This window comes from Aulonocara sp. 'chitande type north' Nkhata Bay, unplaced genomic scaffold, assembly GCF_057382095.1.
Source record: "Aulonocara sp. 'chitande type north' Nkhata Bay isolate Kocher_YH1m ecotype deep benthic unplaced genomic scaffold, A_spYH_male_GT1.1 unmapped_scaffold_35, whole genome shotgun sequence".
Classification (NCBI taxonomy): Eukaryota; Metazoa; Chordata; class Actinopteri; order Cichliformes; family Cichlidae; genus Aulonocara; species Aulonocara sp. 'chitande type north' Nkhata Bay.
The window spans coordinates 1-19,269 of NW_028234367.1; the positions used below are offsets into that span (position 1 = coordinate 1).

Below are 19,269 nucleotides of genomic sequence, written 5' to 3' on the forward strand. Positions count from 1 at the left end.
AATGTCTTGTGCTGCTTGCTGATGCCACCTACACCACACCAGGGCCTGAGTGACCGGCTGGGGCCACTTACACCAGACCAGGGCCTGTGGCTGCTGGCTGAGGCCAGTTACACCACACCAGAGCCTGTGGCTGCTGGCTGAAGCCACTTACACCACACCAGGGCCTTAGTTGCTATTGAGGCCACTTACACCACACCAGGGCCTGTGGCTGCTGGCTGAGGCCACCTACACCACACCAGGGCCTGTGGCTGCTGGCTGAGGCCACTTACACCACACCAGGGCCTGTGGCTGCTGGCTGAAGCCACTTACACCACACCATGGCCTTAGTTGCTATTGAGGCCACTTACACCACACCAGGGCCTGTGGCTGCTGGCTGAGGCCACCTACACCACACCAGGGCCCTTTTGCTGCTGGCTGAGGCCACTTACACCACACCAGTGCATGTGGCTGCTGGCTGAGGCCACTTACACCACACCAGGGCCTGTGGCTGCTGGCTGAGGCCACTTACACCACACCAGGGCCTGTGGCTCTTGCTCAGGCCACTCACATCACACCAGGCCCTGCGCTTCTGGCCGAGGCCATCTTCACCAAACCAGGGCCTGTGGCTGCTTGCTGAGGCCATCTTCACCAAACCAGGCCCTGTGCTGCTTGCTGTGGCCATGTACAACACACCAGGCCCTGTGCTGGTTCCTGAGGCCATCTTCAACAATCCAGGGCCTGTGCTGTTGGATAAATGCTAAACTGAGCCTTTGGGTTAGGGTATTATGCAAACATGAAGGTAGGGTTATAGGATTGTCTTCGTAACTTCAGGTACTTGCCACCTAATCACCTGAATCCATAAATTGAGACATTGTGCTGCGGCCAGCAGCTTACGGCCATACCACCCTGAGCACGCCCGACCTCGTCTGATCTCGGAAGCTGAGCAGGGCTGGGCTTGGTTAGTACTTGGATGGGAGACTGCCTGGGAATACCTGGTGCTGTAAGCCTTTCATTTTCATGTCATTGAACCGCTTTTGATCCAGAGAAGGGGTGTATTAAAAGACCAAAAGCAGCTGCCCATTAATGAGGGCACATTAACGACATTGCTTTTGGCTCTTTTCCAATGTCTTGTGCTGCTAGCTGATGCCACCTACACCACACCAGGGCCTGAGTGACCGGCTGGGGCCACTTACACCACATCAGGGCCTGTGGCTCTGGCTGAGGCCACTTACACCACACCAGGGCCTGTGGCTGCTGGCTGAGGCCACTTACACCACACCAGGGCCTGTGGCTGCTGGCTGAGGCCACTTACACCACACCAGGGCCTTAGTTGCTATTGAGGCCAATTACACCACACCATGGTCTGTGGCTCTTGCTCAGGCAACTTACACCACACCAGGGCCTGTGGCACTGGCTGAGGCCACTTACACCACACCAGAGCCTGTGGCTGCTGGCTGAGGCCACTTACACCACACAAGGGCTTGTGGCTGCTGGCTGAGGCCACCTACACCACACCAGGGCCTGTGGCTCTTGCTCAGGCCACTTACACCACACCAGGGCCTGTGGCTCTTGCTCAGGCCACTTACACCACACCAGGGCCTGTGGCTCTTGCTCAGGCCACTCATATCACACCAGGCCCTGTGCTTCTGGCTGAGGCCACTTAGACCACACCAGGGCCTGTGGCTGCTGGCTGAGGCCACTTACACCACACCAGGGCCTGTGGCTGCTGGCTGAGGCCATCTACACCACACCAGGGCCTGTGGCTGCTGGCTGAGGCGACTTACACCACACCAGGGCCCTTTTGCTGCTGGCTGAGGCCACTTACACCACACCAGTGCCTGTGGCTTCTGGCTGAGGCGACTTACACCACACCAGGGCCTGTGGCTGCTGGCTGAGGCCACTTACACCACACCAGGGCCTGTGGCTCTTGCTCAGGCCACTCACATCACACCAGGCCCTGCGCTTCTGGCCGAGGCCATCTTCACCAAACCAGGCCCTGTGGCTCTTGCTCAGGCCACTTACACCACACCAGGGCCTGTGGCTCTGGCTTAGGCCACTTACACCACACCAGGGCCTGTGGCACTTGCTCAGGCCACTTACACCACACCAGGGCCTCTGGCTGCTGGCTGAGGCCACTTACACCACACCAGGGCCTGTGGCTCTTACTCAGGCCACTTACACCACACCAGGGCCTGTGGCACTGGCTGAGGCCACTTAGACCACACCAGGGCCTGTGGCTGCTGGCTGAGGCCACTTACACCACACCAGGGCCTGTGGCTGCTGGCTGAGGCCACTTACACCAAACCAGGGCCTGTGGCTGCTTGCTGAGGCCACCTACACCACACCAGGGCCTGTGGCTGCTGGCTGAGGCCACTTACAACACACCAGGGCCTGTGGCTCTTGCTCAGGCCACTCATATCACACCAGGCCCTGTGCTTCTGGCCGAGGCCATCTTCACCAAACCAGGCCCTGTGCTGCTTGCTGTGGCCATGTACAACACACCAGGCCCTGTGCTGGTTCCTGACGCCATCTTCAACAATCCAGGGCCTGTGCTGTTGGATAAATGCCAAACTGAGCCTTTGGGTTAGGGTATTATGCAAACATGCAGGTATGGTTATAGGATTGTCTTCGTAACTTCAGGTACTTGCCACCTAATCACTTGAATCCATAAATTGAGACATTGTGCTGGGGCCAGCAGATTACGGCCATACCACCCTGAGCACGCCCGACCTCGTCTGATCTCGGAAGCTAAGCAGGGCTGGGCTTGGTTAGTACTTGGATGGGAGACTGCCTGGGAATACCTGGTGCTGTAAGCCTTTCATTTTCATGTCATTGAACCGCTTTTGATCCAGAGAAGGGGTGTATTAAAAGACCAAAAGCAGCTCCCCATTAATGAGGGCACATTAACGACATTGCTTTTGGCTGTTTTCCAATGTCTTGTGCTGCTAGCTGATGCCACCTACACCACACCACGGCCTTATTTGCTGGCTGAGGTCACTTACACCACACCAGGGCCTGTGGCTCTTGCTCAGGCCACTTACACCACACCAGGGCCTGTGGCTCTTGCTCAGGCCACTTACACCACACCAGGGCCTGTGGGACCGGCTGGGGCCACTTACACCACACCAGGGCCTGTGGCTGCTGGCTGAGGCCACTTACACCACACAAGGGCCTGAGGGACCGGCTGGGGCCACTTACACCACATCAGGGCCTGTGGCTGCTGGCTGAGGCCACTTACACCACACCAGGGCCTGTGGCTGCTGGCTGAGGCCACCTACACCACACCAGGGCCTTAGTTGCTATTGAGGCCAATTACACCACACCAGGGTCTGTGGCTCTTGCTCAGGCCACTTACACCACACCAGGGCCTGTGGCACTGGCTGAGGCCACTTACACCACACCAGGGCCTGTGGCTGCTGGCTTAGGCCACCTACACCACACCAGGGCCTTAGTTGCTATTGAGGCCAATTACACCACACAAGGGCCTGTGGCTGCTGGCTGAGGCCACCTACACCACACCAGGGCCTGTGGCTGCTGGCTGAGGCCACTTACACCACACCAGTGCCTGTGGCTTCTGGCTGAGGCGACTTACACCACACCAGGGCCTGTGGCTGCTGGCTGAGGCCACTTACACCACACCAGGGCCTGTGGCTGCTGGCTGAGGCCACCTACACCACACCAGGGCATTAGTTGCTATTGAGGCCAATTACACCACACCAGGGTCTGTGGCTCTTGCTCAGGCCACTTACACCACACCAGGGCCTGTGGCTCTTGCTCAGGCCACTTACACCACACCAGGGCCTGTGGCTGCTGGCTGAGGCCACTTACACCACACCAGGGCCTGTGGCTGCTGGCTGAGGCCACCTACACCACACCAGGGCCTGTGGCTGCTGGCTGAGGCCACCTACACCACACCAGGGCCTGTGGCTGCTGGCTGAGGCCACCTACACCACACCAGGGCCTGTGGCTGCTGGCTGAGGCCACTTACACCACACCAGTGCCTGTGGCTTCTGGCTGAGGCGACTTACACCACACCAGGGCCTGTGGCTGCTGGCTGAGGCCACTTACACCACACCAAGGCCTGTGGCTCTTGCTCAGGCCACTCACATCACACCAGGCCCTGCGCTTCTGGCCGAGGCCATCTTCACCAAACCAGGCCCTGTGGTTCTTGCTCAGGCCACTTACACCACACCAGGGTCTGTGGCTCTTGCTGAGGCCACTTTCACCACACCAGGGCCTGTGGCTGCTGGCTGAGGCCACCTACACCACACCAGGGCATTAGTTGCTATTGAGGCCAATTACACCACACCAGGGTCTGTGGCTCTTGCTCAGGCCACTTACACCACACCAGGGCCTGTGGCTCTTGCTCAGGCCACTTACACCACACCAGGGCCTGTGGCACTGGCTGAGGCCACTTACACCACACCAGGGCCTGTGGCTGCTGGCTGAGGCCACTTACACCACACCAGGGCCTGTGGCTGCTGGCTGAGGCCACTTACACCACACCAGGGCCTGTGGCTGGTGGCTGAGGCCACCTACACCACACCAGGGCCTGTGGCTGCTGGCTGAGGCGACTTATACCACACCAGGGCCCTTTTGCTGCTGGCTGAGGCCACTTACACCACACCAGTGCCTGTGGCTTCTGTCTGAGGCGACTTACACCACACCAGGGCCTGTGGCTGCTGGCTGAGGCCAATTACACCACACCAGGGTCTGTGGCTCTTGCTCAGGCCACTTACACCACACCAGGGCCTGTGGCACTGGCTGAGGCCACTTACACCACACCAGGGCCTGTGGCTGCTGGCTGAGGCCACTTACACCACACCAGGGCCTGTGGCTGCTGGCTGAGGCCACTTACACCACACCAGTGCCTGTGGCTGCTGGCTGAGGCCACCTACACCACACCAGGGCCTGTGGCTGCTGGCTGAGGCGACTTACACCACACCAGGGCCCTTTTGCTGCTGGCTGAGGCCACTTACACCACACCAGTGCCTGTGGCTTCTGGCTGAGGCGACTTACACCACACCAGGGCCTGTGGCTGCTGGCTGAGGCCACTTACACCACACCAAGGCCTGTGGCTCTTGCTCCGGCCACTCACATCACACCAGGCCCTGCGCTTCTGGCCGAGGCCATCTTCACCAAACCAGGCCCTGTGCTGCTTGCTGTGGCCATGTACAACACACCAGGCCCTGTGCTGGTTCCTGAGGCCATCTTCAACAATCCAGGGCCTGTGCTGTTGGATAAATGCCAAACTGAGCCTTTGGGTTAGGGTATTATGCAAACATGCAGGTATGGTTATAGGATTGTCTTCGTAACTTCAGGTACTTGCCACCTAATCACTTGAATCCATAAATTGAGACATTGTGCTGGGGCCAGCAGCTTACGGCCATACCACCCTGAGCACGCCCGACCTCGTCTGATCTCGGAAGCTAAGCAGGGCTGGGCTTGGTTAGTACTTGGATGGGAGACTGCCTGGGAATACCTGGTGCTGTAAGCCTTTCATTTTCATGTCATTGAACCGCTTTTGATCCAGAGAAGGGGTGTATTAAAAGACCAAAAGCAGCTGCCCATTAATGAGGGCACATTAACGACACTGCTTTTGGCTCTTTTCCAATGTCTTGTGCTGCTAGCTGATGCCACCTACACCACACCAGGGCCTGAGTGACCGGCTGGGGCCACTTACACCACATCAGGGCCTGTGACTTGGCTGAGGCCACTTACACCACACCAGGGCCTGTGGCTGCTGGCTGAGGCCAGTTACACCACACCAGAGCCTGTGGCTGCTGGCTGAAGCCACTTACACCACACCAGGGCCTTAGTTGCTATTGAGGCCACTTACACCACACCAGGGCCTGTGGCTGCTGGCTGAGGCCCCCTACACCACACCAGGGCCTGTGGCTGCTGGCTGAGGCCACTTACACCACACCAGGGCCTGTGGCTCTTGCTCAGGCCACTCACATCACACCAGGCCCTGCGCTTCTGGCCGAGGCCATCTTCACCAAACCAGGCCCTGTGGTTCTTGCTCAGGCCACTTACACCACACCAGGGCCTGTGGCTGCTGGCTGAAGCCACTTACACCACACCAGGGCCTTAGTTGCTATTGAGGCCACTTACACCACACCAGGGCCTGTGGCTGCTGGCTGAGGCCACCTACACCACACCAGGGCCCTTTTGCTGCTGGCTGAGGCCACTTACACCACACCAGTGCCTGTGGCTTCTGGCTGAGGCCACTTACACCACACCAGGGCATGTGGCTGCTGGCTGAGGCCACTTACACCACACCAGGGCCTGTGGCTCTTGCTCAGGCCACTCACATCACACCAGGCCCTGCGCTTCTGGCCGAGGCCATCTTCACCAAACCAGGCCCTGTGGTTCTTGCTCAGGCCACTTACACCACACCAGGGCCTTATTTGCTATTGAGGCCACTTACACCACACCAGGGCCTGTGGCACTTGCTCAGGCCACTTACACCACACCAGGGCCTGTGGCACTTGCTCAGGCCACTTACACCACACCAGGGCCTGTGGCTGCTGGCTGAGGCCACTTACACCACACCAGGGCCTGTGGCTCTTGCTCAGGCCACTTACACCACACCAGGGCCTGTGTCACTGGCTGAGGCCACTTAGACCACACCAGGGCCTGTGGCTGCTGGCTGAGGCCACTCACAACACACCAGGGCCTGTGGCTGCTAGCTGAGGCCACTTACACCAAACCAGGGCCTGTGGCTGCTTGCTGAGGCCACCTACACCACACCAGGGCCTTAGTTGCTATTGAGGCCAATTACACCACACAAGGGCCTGTGGCTGCTGGCTGAGGCCACCTACACCACACCAGGGCCTGTGGCTGCTGGCTGAGGCCACTTACAACACACCAGGGCCTGTGGCTGCTGGCTGAGGCCACTTACACCACACCAGGGCCTGTGGCTGCTGGCTGAGGCCACTTACACCACACCAGGGCCTGTGGCTGCTGGCTGAAGCCACTTACACCACACCAGGGCCTTAGTTGCTATTGAGGCCACTTACACCACACCAGGGCCTGTGGCTGCTGGCTGAGGCCACCTACACCACACCAGGGCCTGTGGCTGCTGGCTGAGGCCACTTACACCACACCAGGGCCTGTGGCTCTTGCTCAGGCCACTCATATCACACCAGGCTCTGTGCTTCTGGCTGAGGCCACTTAGACCACACCAGGGCCTGTGGCTGCTGGCTGAGGCCACTTACACCACACAAGGGCTTGTGGCTGCTGGCTGAGGCCACCTACACCACACCAGGGCCTGTGGCTGCTGGCTGAGGCCACCTACACCACACCAGGGCCTGTGGCTCTTGCTCAGGCCACTTACACCACACCAGGGCCTGTGGCTCTTGCTCAGGCCACTTACACCACATCAGGGCCTGTGGCTCTGGCTGAGGCCACTTACACCACACCAGGGCCTGTGGCACTGGCTGAGGCCACTTACACCACACCAGGGCCTGTGGCTGCTGGCTGAGGCCACTTACACCACACAAGGGCTTGTGGCTGCTGGCTGAGGCCACCTACACCACACCAGGGCCTGTGGCTGCTGGCTGCTGGCTGAGGCCACCTACACCACACCAGGGCCTGTGGCTCTTGCTCAGGCCACTTACACCACACCAGGGCCTGTGGCTCTTGCTCAGGCCACTTACACCACACCAGGGCCTGTGGCTCTTGCTCAGGCCACTCATATCACACCAGGCTCTGTGCTTCTGGCTGAGGCCACTTAGACCACACCAGGGCCTGTGGCTGCTGGCTGAGGCCACTTACACCACACCAGGGCCTGTGGCTGCTGGCTGAGGCCATCTACACCACACCAGGGCCTGTGGCTGCTGGCTGAGGCGACTTACACCACACCAGGGCCCTTTTGCTGCTGGCTGAGGCCACTTACACCACACCAGTGCCTGTGGCTTCTGGCTGAGGCGACTTACACCACACCAGGGCCTGTGGCTGCTGGCTGAGGCCACTTACACCACACCAGGGCCTGTGGCTCTTGCTCAGGCCACTCACATCACACCAGGCCCTGCGCTTCTGGCCGAGGCCATCTTCACCAAACCAGGCCCTGTGGCTCTTGCTCAGGCCACTTACACCACACCAGGGCCTGTGGCTCTGGCTTAGGCCACTTACACCACACCAGGGCCTGTGGCACTTGCTCAGGCCACTTACACCACACCAGGGCCTGTGGCTGCTGGCTGAGGCCACTTACAACACACCAGGGCCTGTGGCTCTTACTCAGGCCACTTACACCACACCAGGGCCTGTGGCACTGGCTGAGGCCACTTAGACCACACCAGGGCCTGTGGCTGCTGGCTGAGGCCACTTACACCACACCAGGGCCTGTGGCTGCTGGCTGAGGCCACTTACACCAAACCAGGGCCTGTGGCTGCTTGCTGAGGCCATCTTCACCAAACCAGGCCCTGTGCTGCTTGCTGTGGCCATGTAAAACACACCAGGTCCTGTGCTGGTTCTTGAGGCCATCTCCAACAATCCAGGGCCTGTGCTGTTGGATAAATGCCAAACTGAGCCTTTGGGTTAGGGTATTATGCAAACATGCAGGTATGGTTATAGGATTGTCTTCGTAACTTCAGGTACTTGCCACCTAATCACTTGAATCCATAAATTGAGACATTGTGCTGGGGCCAGCAGCTTACGGCCATACCACCCTGAGCACGCCCGACCTCGTCTGATCTCGGAAGCTAAGCAGGGCTGGCCTTGGTTAGTACTTGGATGGGAGACTCCCTGGGAATACCTGGTGTTGTAAGCCTTTCATTTTCATGTCATTGAACCGCTTTTGATCCAGAGAAGGGGTGTATTAAAAGACCAAAAGCAGCTCCCCATTAATGAGGGCACATTAACGACATTGCTTTTGGCTCTTTTCCAATGTCTTGTGCTGCTAGCTGATGCCACCTACACCACACCACGGCCTTATTTGCTGGCTGAGGCCACATACACCAAACCAGGGCCTTAGTTGCTATTGAGGCCAATTACACCACACAAGGGCCTGTGGCTGCTGGCTGAGGCCACTTACACCACACCAGGGCCTTAGTTGCTATTGAGGCCAATTACACCACACCAGGGTCTGTGGCTCTTGCTCAGGCCACTTACACCACACCAGGGCCTGTGGCACTGGCTGAGGCCACTTACACCACACCAGGGCCTGTGGCTGCTGGCTGAGGACAACCTACACCACACCAGGGTCTGTGGCTCTTGCTCAGGCCACTTACACCACACCAGGGCCGGTGGCACTGGCTGAGGCCACTTACACCACACCAGGGCCTGTGGCTGCTGGCTGAGGCCACCTACACCACACCAGGGCCTTAGTTGCTATTGAGGCCAATTACACCACACAAGGGCCTGTGGCTGCTGGCTGAGGCCACCTACACCACACCAGGGCCTGTGGCTGCTGGCTGAGGCCACTTACACCACACCAGGGCCCTTTTGCTGCTGGCTGAGGCCACTTACACCACACCAGTGCCTGTGGCTTCTGGCTGAGGCGACTTACACCACACCAGGGCCTGTGGCTGCTGGCTGAGGCCACTTACACCACACCAAGGCCTGTGGCTCTTGCGCAGGCCACTCACATCACACCAGGCCCTGCGCTTCTGGCCGAGGCCATCTTCACCAAACCAGGCCCTGTGCTGCTTGCTGTGGCCATGTACAACACACCAGGCCCTGTGCTGGTTCCTGAGGCCATCTTCAACAATCCAGGGCCTGTGCTGTTGGATAAATGCCAAACTGAGCCTTTGGGTTAGGGTATTATGCAAACATGCAGGTATGGTTATAGGATTGTCTTCGTAACTTCAGGTACTTGCCACCTAATCACTTGAATCCATAAATTGAGACATTGTGCTGGAGCCAGCAGCTTACGGCCATACCACCCTGAGCACGCCCGACCTCGTCTGATCTCGGAAGCTAAGCAGGGCTGGGCTTGGTTAGTACTTGGATGGGAGACTACCTGGGAATACCTGGTGCTGTAAGCCTTTCTTTTTCATGTCATTGAACCGCTTTTGATCCAGAGAAGGGGTGTATTAAAAGACCAAAAGCAGCTGCCCATTAATGAGGGCACATTAACGACACTGCTTTTGGCTCTTTTCCAATGTCTTGTGCTGCTAGCTGATGCCACCTACACCACACCAGGGCCTGAGTGACCGGCTGGGGCCACTTACACCACATCAGGGCCTGTGGCTCTGGCTGAGGCCACTTACACCACACCAGGGCCTGTGGCTGCTGGCTGAGGCCAGTTACACCACACCAGAGCCTGTGGCTGCTGGCTGAAGCCACTTACACCACACCAGGGCCTTAGTTGCTATTGAGGCCACTTACACCACACCAGTGCCTGTGGCTTCTGGCTGAGGCGACTTACACCACACCAGGGCCTGTGGCTGCTGGCTGAGGCCACTTACACCACACCAGGGCCTGTGGCTCTTGCTCAGGCCACTCACATCACACCAGGCCCTGCGCTTCTGGCCGAAGCCATCTTCACCAAACCAGGCCCTGTGGTTCTTGCTCAGGCCACTTACACCACACCAGGGCCTGTGGCTCTGGCTTAGGCCAATTACACCACACCAGGGTCTGTGGCTCTTGCTGAGGCCACTTACACCACACCAGGGCCTGTGGCTGCTGCCTGAGACCACCTACACCACACCAGGGCCTGTGGCTGCTTGCTGAGGCGACTTACACCACACCAGGGCCTTTTGCTGCTGGCTGAGGCCACTTACACCACCCCAGTGCCTGTGGCTTCTGGCTGAGGCGACTTACACCACACCAGGGCCTGTTGCTGCTGGCTGAGGCCACTTACACCACACCAGGGCCTGTGGCTGCTGGCTCAGGCCACTCATATCAAACCAGGTCCTGTGCTTCTGGCCGAGGCCATCTTCACCAAACCAGGCCCTGTGCTGCTAGCTGAGGCGACTTACACCACATCAGGGCCTGTGGCTCTGGCTGAGGCCACTTACACCACACCAGGGCCTGTGGCTGCTGGCTGAGGCCAGTTACACCACACCAGGGCCTGTGGCTGCTGGCTGAGGCCACATACACCACACCAGGGCCTTAGTTGCTATTGAGGCCAATTACACCACACCAGGGCCACTCACATCACACCAGGCCTTGCGCTTCTGGCCACTTACACCACACCAGGGCCTGTGGCTGCTGGCTGAGGCCACTTACACCATACCAGGGCCTGTGGCTGTTGGCTGAGGCCACTTACACCACACCAGGGCCTGTGGCTCTGGCTGAGGCCACTTACACCACACCAGGGCCTTATTTGCTATTCAGGCCAGTTACACCACACCAGGGCCTGTGGCTCTGGCTCAGGCCACTTACACCACACCAGGGCCTGTGGCTGCTGGCTGATTCCACTTACACCACACCAGGGCCTGTGGCTCTTGCTCAGGCCACTCATATCACACCAGGCCCTGTGCTTCTGGCTGAGGCCATCTTCACCAAACCAGGCCCTGTGCTGCTTGCTGTGGCCATGTACAACACACCAGGCCCTGTGCTGGTTCCTGAGGCCATCTTCAACAATCCAGGGCCTGTGCTGTTGGATAAATGCCAAACTGAGCCTTTGGGTTAGGGTATTATGCAAACATGCAGGTATGGTTATAGGATTGTCTTCGTAACTTCAGGTACTTGCCACCTAATCACTTGAATCCATAAATTGAGACATTGTGCTGGGGCCAGCAGCTTACGGCCATACCACCCTAAGCACGCCTGACCTCGTCTGATCTCGGAAGCTAAGCAGGGCTGGGCTTGGTTAGTACTTGGATGGGAGACTGCCTGGGAATACCTGGTGCTGTAAGCCTTTCATTTTCATGTCATTGAACCGCTTTTGATCCAGAGAAGGGGTGTATTAAAAGACCAAAAGCAGCTCCCCATTAATGAGGGCACATTAACGACATTGCTTTTGGCTCTTTTCCAATGTCTTGTGCTGCTAGCTGATGCCACCTACACCACACCAGGGCCTGAGTGACCGGCTGGGGCCACTTACACCACATCAGGGCCTGTTGCTCTGGCTGAGGCCAGTTACACCACAACAGGGCCTGTGGCTGCTGGCTGAGGCCACATACACAACACCAGGGCCTTAGTTGCTATTGAGGCCATTTACACCACACCAGGGTCTGTGGCTCTTGCTCAGGCCACTTACACCACACCAGGGCCTGTGGCACTGGCTCAGGCCGCTTAGACCACACCAGGGCCTGTGGCTGCTGGCTGAGGCGACTTACACCACACCAGGGCCTGTTGCTGCTGGCTGAGGCCACTTACACCACACCAGGGACTGTGGCTTCTGGCTGAGGTGACTTACACCACACCAGGGCCTGTGGCTGCTGGCTGAGGCCACTTACACCACACCAGGGCCTGTGGCTGCTGGCTGAGGCCACTTACACCACAACAGGGCCTGTGGCTGCTGGCTGAGGCCACCTACACCACACCAGGGCCTGTGGCTGCTGGCTGAGGCCACCTACACCACACCAGGGCCTGTGGCTGCTGGCTGAGGCCACTTACACCACACCAGTGCCTGTGGCTTCTGGCTGAGGCGACTTACACCACACCAGGGCCTGTGGCTGCTGGCTGAGGCCACTTACACCACACCAAGGCCTGTGGCTCTTGCTCAGGCCACTCACATCACACCAGGCCCTGCGCTTCTGGCCGAGGCCATCTTCACCAAACCAGGCCCTGTGCTGCTTGCTGTGGTGACTTACACCACATCAGGGCCTGTGGCTCTGGCTGAGGCCACTTACACCACACCAGGGCCTGTGGCTGCTGGCTGAGGCCAGTTACACCACACCAGGGCCTGTGGCTGCTGGCTGAGGCCACATACACCACACCAGGGCCTTAGTTGCTATTGAGGCCAATTACACCACACCAGGGTCTGTGGCTCTTGCTCAGGCCACTCACATCACACCAGGCCCTGCGCTTCTGGCCACTTACACCACACCAGGGCCTGTGGCTGCTGGTTGAGGCCACTTACACCATACCAGGGCCTGTGGCTGTTGGCTGAGGCCACTTACACCACACCAGGGCCTTAGTTGCTATTGAGGCCACTTACACCACACCAGGGCCTGTGGCTCTGGCTGAGGCCACTTACACCACACCAGGGCCTTATTTGCTATTCAGGCCAGTTACACCACACCAGGGCCTGTGGCACTGGCTCAGGCCACTTACACCACACCAGGGCCTGTGGCTGCTGGCTGATTCCACTTACACCACACCAGGGCCTGTGGCTCTTGCTCAGGCCACTTACACCACACCAGGGCCTGTGGCTCTTGCTCAGGCCACTCATATCACACCAGGCCCTGTTCTTCTGGCTGAGGCCACATACACCACACCAGGGCCTTAGTTGCTATTGAGGCCAATTACACCACACCAGGGTATGTGGCTCTTGCTCAGGCCACTTACACCACACCAGGGCCTTAGTTGCTATTGAGGCCAATTACACCACACCAGGGCCTGTGGCACTGGCTGAGGCCACTTACACCACACCAGGGCCTGTGGCTGCTGGCTGAGGCCACTTACACCACACAAGGGCCTGTGGCTGCTGGCTGAGGCCACCTACACCACACCAGGGCCTGTGGCTGCTGGCTGAGGCCACTTACAACACACCAGGGCCTGTGGCTCTTGCTCAGGCCACTCATATCACACCAGGCCCTGTGCTTCTGGCCGAGGCCATCTTCACCAAACCAGGCCCTGTGCTGCTTGCTGTGGCCATGTACAACACATCAGGCCCTGTGCTGGTTCCTGAGGCCATCTTCAACAATCCAGGGCCTGTGCTGTTGGATAAATGCCAAACTGAGCCTTTGGGTTAGGGTATTATGCAAACATGCAGGTATGGTTATAGGATTATCTTCGTAACTTCAGGTACTTGCCACCTAATCACTTGAATCCATAAATTGAGACATTGTGCTGGAGCCAGCAGCTTACGGCCATACCACCCTGAGCACGCCCGACCTCGTCTGATCTCGGAAGCTAAGCAGGGCTGGGCTTGGTTAGTACTTGGATGGGAGACTGCCTGGGAAAACCTGGTGCTGTAAGCCTTTCATTTTCATGTCATTGAACCGCTTTTGATCCAGAGAAGGGGTGTATTAAAAGACCAAAAGCAGCTGCCCATTAATGAGGGTACATTAACGACATTGCTTTTGGCTGTTTTCCAATGTCTTGTGCTGCTAGCTGATGCCACCTACACCAAACCAGGGCCTTAGTTGCTATTGAGGCCAATTACACCACACCAGGGTCTTTGGCTCTTGCTCAGGCCACTTACACCACACCAGGGCCTGTGGCACTGGCTGAGGCCACTTACACCACACCAGGGCCTGTGGCTGCTGGCTGAGGCCACTTACACCACACCAGGGCCTTATTTGCTATTGAGGCCACTTACACCACACCAGGGCCTGTGGCTCTTGCTCAGGCCACTTACACCACACCAGGGCCTGTGGCTCTTGCTCAGGCCACTCACATCACACCAGGCCCTGCGCTTCTGGCCGAGGCCATCTTCACCAAACCAGGCCCTGTGCTGCTAGCTGTGGCCATGTACAACACACCAGGCCCTGTGCTGGTTCCTGAGGCCATCTTCAACAATCCAGGGCCTGTGCTGTTGGATAAATGCTAAACTGAGCCTTTGGGTTAGGGTATTATGCAAACATGAAGGTAGGGTTATAGGATTGTCTTCGTAACTTCAGGTACTTGCCACCTAATCACCTGAATCCATAAATTGAGACATTGTGCTGCGGCCAGCAGCTTACGGCCATACCACCCTGAGCACGCCCGACCTCGTCTGATCTCGGAAGCTGAGCAGGGCTGGGCTTGGTTAGTACTTGGATGGGAGACTGCCTGGGAATACCTGGTGCTGTAAGCCTTTCATTTTCATGTCATTGAACCGCTTTTGATCCAGAGAAGGGGTGTATTAAAAGACCAAAAGCAGCTGCCCATTAATGAGGGCACATTAACAACATTGCTTTTGGCTGTTTTCCAATGTCTTGTGCTGCTAGCTGATGCCACCTACACCACACCAGGGCCTGAGTGACCGGCTGGGGCCACTTACACCACATCAGGGCCTGTGGCTCTGGCTGAGGCCACTTACACCACACCAGGGCCTGTGGCTGCTGGCTGAGGCCACTTACACCACACCAGGGCCTGTGGCTGCTGGCTGAGGCCACTTACACCACACCAGGGCCTTAGTTGCTATTGAGGCCAATTACACCACACCATGGTCTGTGGCTCTTGCTCAGGCAACTTACACCACACCAGGGCCTGTGGCACTGGCTGAGGCCACTTACACCACACCAGAGCCTGTGGCTGCTGGCTGAGGCCACTTACACCACACAAGGGCTTGTGGCTGCTGGCTGAGGCCACCTACACCACACAAGGGCCTGTGGCTGCTGGCTGAGGCCACCTACACCACACCAGGGCCTGTGGCTCTTGCTCAGGCCACTTACACCACACCAGGGCCTGTGGCTCTTGCTCAGGCCACTTACACCACACCAGGGCCTGTGGCTCTTGCTCAGGCCACTCATATCACACCAGGCCCTGTTCTTCTGGCTGAGGCCACTTAGACCACACCAGGGCCTTAGTTGCTATTGAGGCCAATTACACCACACCAGGGTATGTGGCTCTTGCTCAGGCCACTTACACCACACCAGGGCCTTAGTTGCTATTGAGGCCAATTACACCACACCAGGGCCTGTGGCACTGGCTGAGGCCACTTACACCACACCAGGGCCTGTGGCTGCTGGCTGAGGCCACTTACACCACACAAGGGCCTGTGGCTGCTGGCTGAGGCCACCTACACCACACCAGGGCCTGTGGCTGCTGGCTGAGGCCACTTACAACACACCAGGGCCTGTGGCTCTTGCTCAGGCCACTCATATCACACCAGGCCCTGTGCTTCTGGCCGAGGCCATCTTCACCAAACCAGGCCCTGTGCTGCTTGCTGTGGCCATGTACAACACATCAGGCCCTGTGCTGGTTCCTGAGGCCATCTTCAACAATCCAGGGCCTGTGCTGTTGGATAAATGCCAAACTGAGCCTTTGGGTTAGGGTATTATGCAAACATGCAGGTATGGTTATAGGATTATCTTCGTAACTTCAGGTACTTGCCACCTAATCACTTGAATCCATAAATTGAGACATTGTGCTGGAGCCAGCAGCTTACGGCCATACCACCCTGAGCACGCCCGACCTCGTCTGATCTCGGAAGCTAAGCAGGGCTGGGCTTGGTTAGTACTTGGATGGGAGACTGCCTGGGAAAACCTGGTGCTGTAAGCCTTTCATTTTCATGTCATTGAACCGCTTTTGATCCAGAGAAGGGGTGTATTAAAAGACCAAAAGCAGCTGCCCATTAATGAGGGTACATTAACGACATTGCTTTTGGCTGTTTTCCAATGTCTTGTGCTGCTAGCTGATGCCACCTACACCAAACCAGGGCCTTAGTTGCTATTGAGGCCAATTACACCACACCAGGGTCTTTGGCTCTTGCTCAGGCCACTTACACCACACCAGGGCCTGTGGCACTGGCTGAGGCCACTTACACCACACCAGGGCCTGTGGCTGCTGGCTGAGGCCACTTACACCACACCAGGGCCTTATTTGCTATTGAGGCCACTTACACCACACCAGGGCCTGTGGCTCTTGCTCAGGCCACTTACACCACACCAGGGCCTGTGGCTCTTGCTCAGGCCACTTACACCACACCAGGGCCTGTGGCTCTTGCTCAGGCCACTTACACCACACCAGGGCCTGTGGCTCTTGCTCAGGCCACTCATATCACACCAGGGCCTGTGGCTGCTGGCTGAGGCCACTTACACCACACCAGGGCCTGTGGCTGCTGGCTGAGGCCATCTACACCACACCAGGGCCTGTGGCTGCTGGCTGAGGCGACTTACACCACACCAGGGCCCTTTTGCTGCTGGCTGAGGCCACTTACACCACACCAGTGCCTGTGGCTTCTGGCTGAGGCGACTTACACCACACCAGGGCCTGTGGCTGCTGGCTGAGGCCACTTACACCACACCAGGGCCTGTGGCTGCTGGCTTAGGCCACCTACACCACACCAGGGCCTTAGTTGCTATTGAGGCCAATTACACCACACCATGGTCTGTGGCTCTTGCTCAGGCCACTTACACCACACCAGGGCCTGTGGCACTGGCTGAGGCCACTTACACCACACCAGGGCCTGTGGCTGCTGGCTGAGGCCACTTACACCACACAAGGGCTTGTGGCTGCTGGCTGAGGCCACCTACACCACACCAGGGCCTGTGGCTGCTGGCTGAGGCCACCTACACCACACCAGGGCCTGTGGCTCTTGCTCAGGCCACTTACACCACACCAGGGCCTGTGGCTCTTGCTCAGGCCACTCATATCACACCAGGCCCTGTGCTTCTGGCTGAGGCCATCTTCACCAAACCAGGCCCTGTGCTGCTTGCTGTGGCCATGTACAACACACCAGGCCCTGTGCTGTTTCCTGAGGCCATCTTCAACAATCCAGGGCCTGTGCTGTTGGATAAATGCCAAACTGAGCCTTTGGGTTAGGGTATTATGCAAACATGCAGGTATGGTTATAGGATTGTCTTCGTAACTTCAGGTACTTGCCACCTAATCACTTGAATCCATAAATTGAGACATTGTGCTGGGGCCAGCAGCTTACGGCCATACCACCCTGAGCACGCCCGACCTCGTCTGATCTCGGAAGCTAAGCAGGGCTGGGCTTGGTTAGTACTTGGATGGGAGACTGCCTGGGAATACCTGGTGCTGTAAGCCTTTCATTTTCATGTCATTGAACCGCTTTTGATCCAGAGAAGGGGTGTATTAAAAGACCAAAAGCAGCTCCCCATTAATGAGGGCACATTAACGACACTGCTTTTGGCTGTTTTCCAATGTCTTGTGCTGCTAGCTGATGCCACTTACACCACACCAGGGCCTGTGGCTGCTGGCTGAGGCCACTTACACCACACCAGGGCCTGTGGCTGCTGGCTGAGGCCACCTACACCACACCAGGGCCTTAGTTGCTATTGAGGCCAATTACACCACACAAGGGCCTGTGGCTGCTGGCTGAGGCCACCTACACCACACCAGGGCCTGTGGCTGCTGGCTGAGGCCACTTACAACACACCAGGGCCTGTGGCTCTTGCTCAGGCCACTCATATCACACCAGGCCCTGTGCTTCTGGCCGAGGCCATCTTCACCAAACCAGGCCCTGTGCTGCTTGCTGTGGCCATGTACAACACACCAGGCCCTGTGCTGGTTCCTGACGCCATCTTCAACAATCCAGGGCCTGTGCTGTTGGATAAATGCCAAACTGAGCCTTTGGGTTAGGGTATTATGCAAACATGCAGGTATGGTTATAGGATTGTCTTCGTAACTTCAGGTACTTGCCACCTAATCACTTGAATCCATAAATTGAGACATTGTGCTGGGGCCAGCAGATTACGGCCATACCACCCTGAGCACGCCCGACCTCGTCTGATCTCGGAAGCTAAGCAGGGCTGGGCTTGGTTAGTACTTGGATGGGAGACTACCTGGGAATACCTGGTGCTGTAAGCCTTTCATTTTCATGTCATTGAACCGCTTTTGATCCAGAGAAGGGGTGTATTAGAAGACCAAAAGCAGCTCCCCATTAATGAGGGCACATTAACGACATTGCTTTTGGCTGTTTTCCAATGTCTTGTGCTGCTAGCTGATGCCACCTACACCACACCACGGCCTTATTTGCTGGCTGAGGTCACTTACACCACACCAGGGCCTGTGGCTCTTGCTCAGGCCACTTACACCACACCAGGGCCTGTGGCTCTTGCTCAGGCCACTTACACCACACCAGGGCCTGTGGGACCGGCTGGGGCCACTTACACCACACCAGGGCCTGTGGCTGCTGGCTGAGGCCACTTACACCACACAAGGGCCTGAGGGACCGGCTGGGGCCACTTACACCACATCAGGGCCTGTGGCTGCTGGCTGAGGCCACTTACACCACACCAGGGCCTGTGGCTGCTGGCTGAGGCCACCTACACCACACCAGGGCCTTAGTTGCTATTGAGGCCAATTACACCACACCAGGGTCTGTGGCTCTTGCTCAGGCCACTTACACCACACCAGGGCCTGTGGCACTGGCTGAGGCCACTTACACCACACCAGGGCCTGTGGCTGCTGGCTTAGGCCACCTACACCACACCAGGGCCTTAGTTGCTATTGAGGCCAATTACACCACACAAGGGCCTGTGGCTGCTGGCTGAGGCCACTTACACCACACCAGTGCCTGTGGCTTCTGGCTGAGGCGACTTACACCACACCAGGGCC

General features: G+C 57.9%; 7 non-coding genes and 4 pseudogenes across 7 annotated transcripts; all 11 read left to right on the forward strand.

Annotated features, from left to right (window-relative positions):
* The first annotated feature begins 867 nt into the window (after nucleotides 1-867).
* Nucleotides 868-986, forward strand: LOC147300011 (5S ribosomal RNA; annotated as a pseudogene).
* Nucleotides 987-2,676: 1,690 nt separating this feature from the next.
* Nucleotides 2,677-2,795, forward strand: LOC147300012 (5S ribosomal RNA). The gene has a single exon (XR_015128095.1). It is a non-coding gene; the product is annotated as a 5S ribosomal RNA (ribosomal RNA).
* Nucleotides 2,796-5,357: 2,562 nt separating this feature from the next.
* LOC147300013 (5S ribosomal RNA) lies at nucleotides 5,358-5,476 on the forward strand. Its single transcript, XR_015128131.1, has one exon. It is a non-coding gene; the product is annotated as a 5S ribosomal RNA (ribosomal RNA).
* Nucleotides 5,477-8,633: 3,157 nt separating this feature from the next.
* LOC147300014 (5S ribosomal RNA) lies at nucleotides 8,634-8,752 on the forward strand (annotated as a pseudogene).
* Nucleotides 8,753-9,849: 1,097 nt separating this feature from the next.
* Nucleotides 9,850-9,968, forward strand: LOC147300015 (5S ribosomal RNA). The gene has a single exon (XR_015128140.1). It is a non-coding gene; the product is annotated as a 5S ribosomal RNA (ribosomal RNA).
* Nucleotides 9,969-11,669: 1,701 nt separating this feature from the next.
* LOC147300016 (5S ribosomal RNA) lies at nucleotides 11,670-11,788 on the forward strand (annotated as a pseudogene).
* Nucleotides 11,789-13,899: 2,111 nt separating this feature from the next.
* On the forward strand, nucleotides 13,900-14,018 carry LOC147300017 (5S ribosomal RNA). The gene has a single exon (XR_015128125.1). It is a non-coding gene; the product is annotated as a 5S ribosomal RNA (ribosomal RNA).
* A 699-nt stretch (nucleotides 14,019-14,717) lies between these two features.
* On the forward strand, nucleotides 14,718-14,836 carry LOC147300018 (5S ribosomal RNA; annotated as a pseudogene).
* A 1,290-nt stretch (nucleotides 14,837-16,126) lies between these two features.
* LOC147300019 (5S ribosomal RNA) lies at nucleotides 16,127-16,245 on the forward strand. The gene has a single exon (XR_015128126.1). It is a non-coding gene; the product is annotated as a 5S ribosomal RNA (ribosomal RNA).
* Nucleotides 16,246-17,617: 1,372 nt separating this feature from the next.
* LOC147300020 (5S ribosomal RNA) lies at nucleotides 17,618-17,736 on the forward strand. Its single transcript, XR_015128132.1, has one exon. It is a non-coding gene; the product is annotated as a 5S ribosomal RNA (ribosomal RNA).
* Nucleotides 17,737-18,400: 664 nt separating this feature from the next.
* LOC147300021 (5S ribosomal RNA) lies at nucleotides 18,401-18,519 on the forward strand. The gene has a single exon (XR_015128092.1). It is a non-coding gene; the product is annotated as a 5S ribosomal RNA (ribosomal RNA).
* Nucleotides 18,520-19,269: the final 750 nt, after the last annotated feature.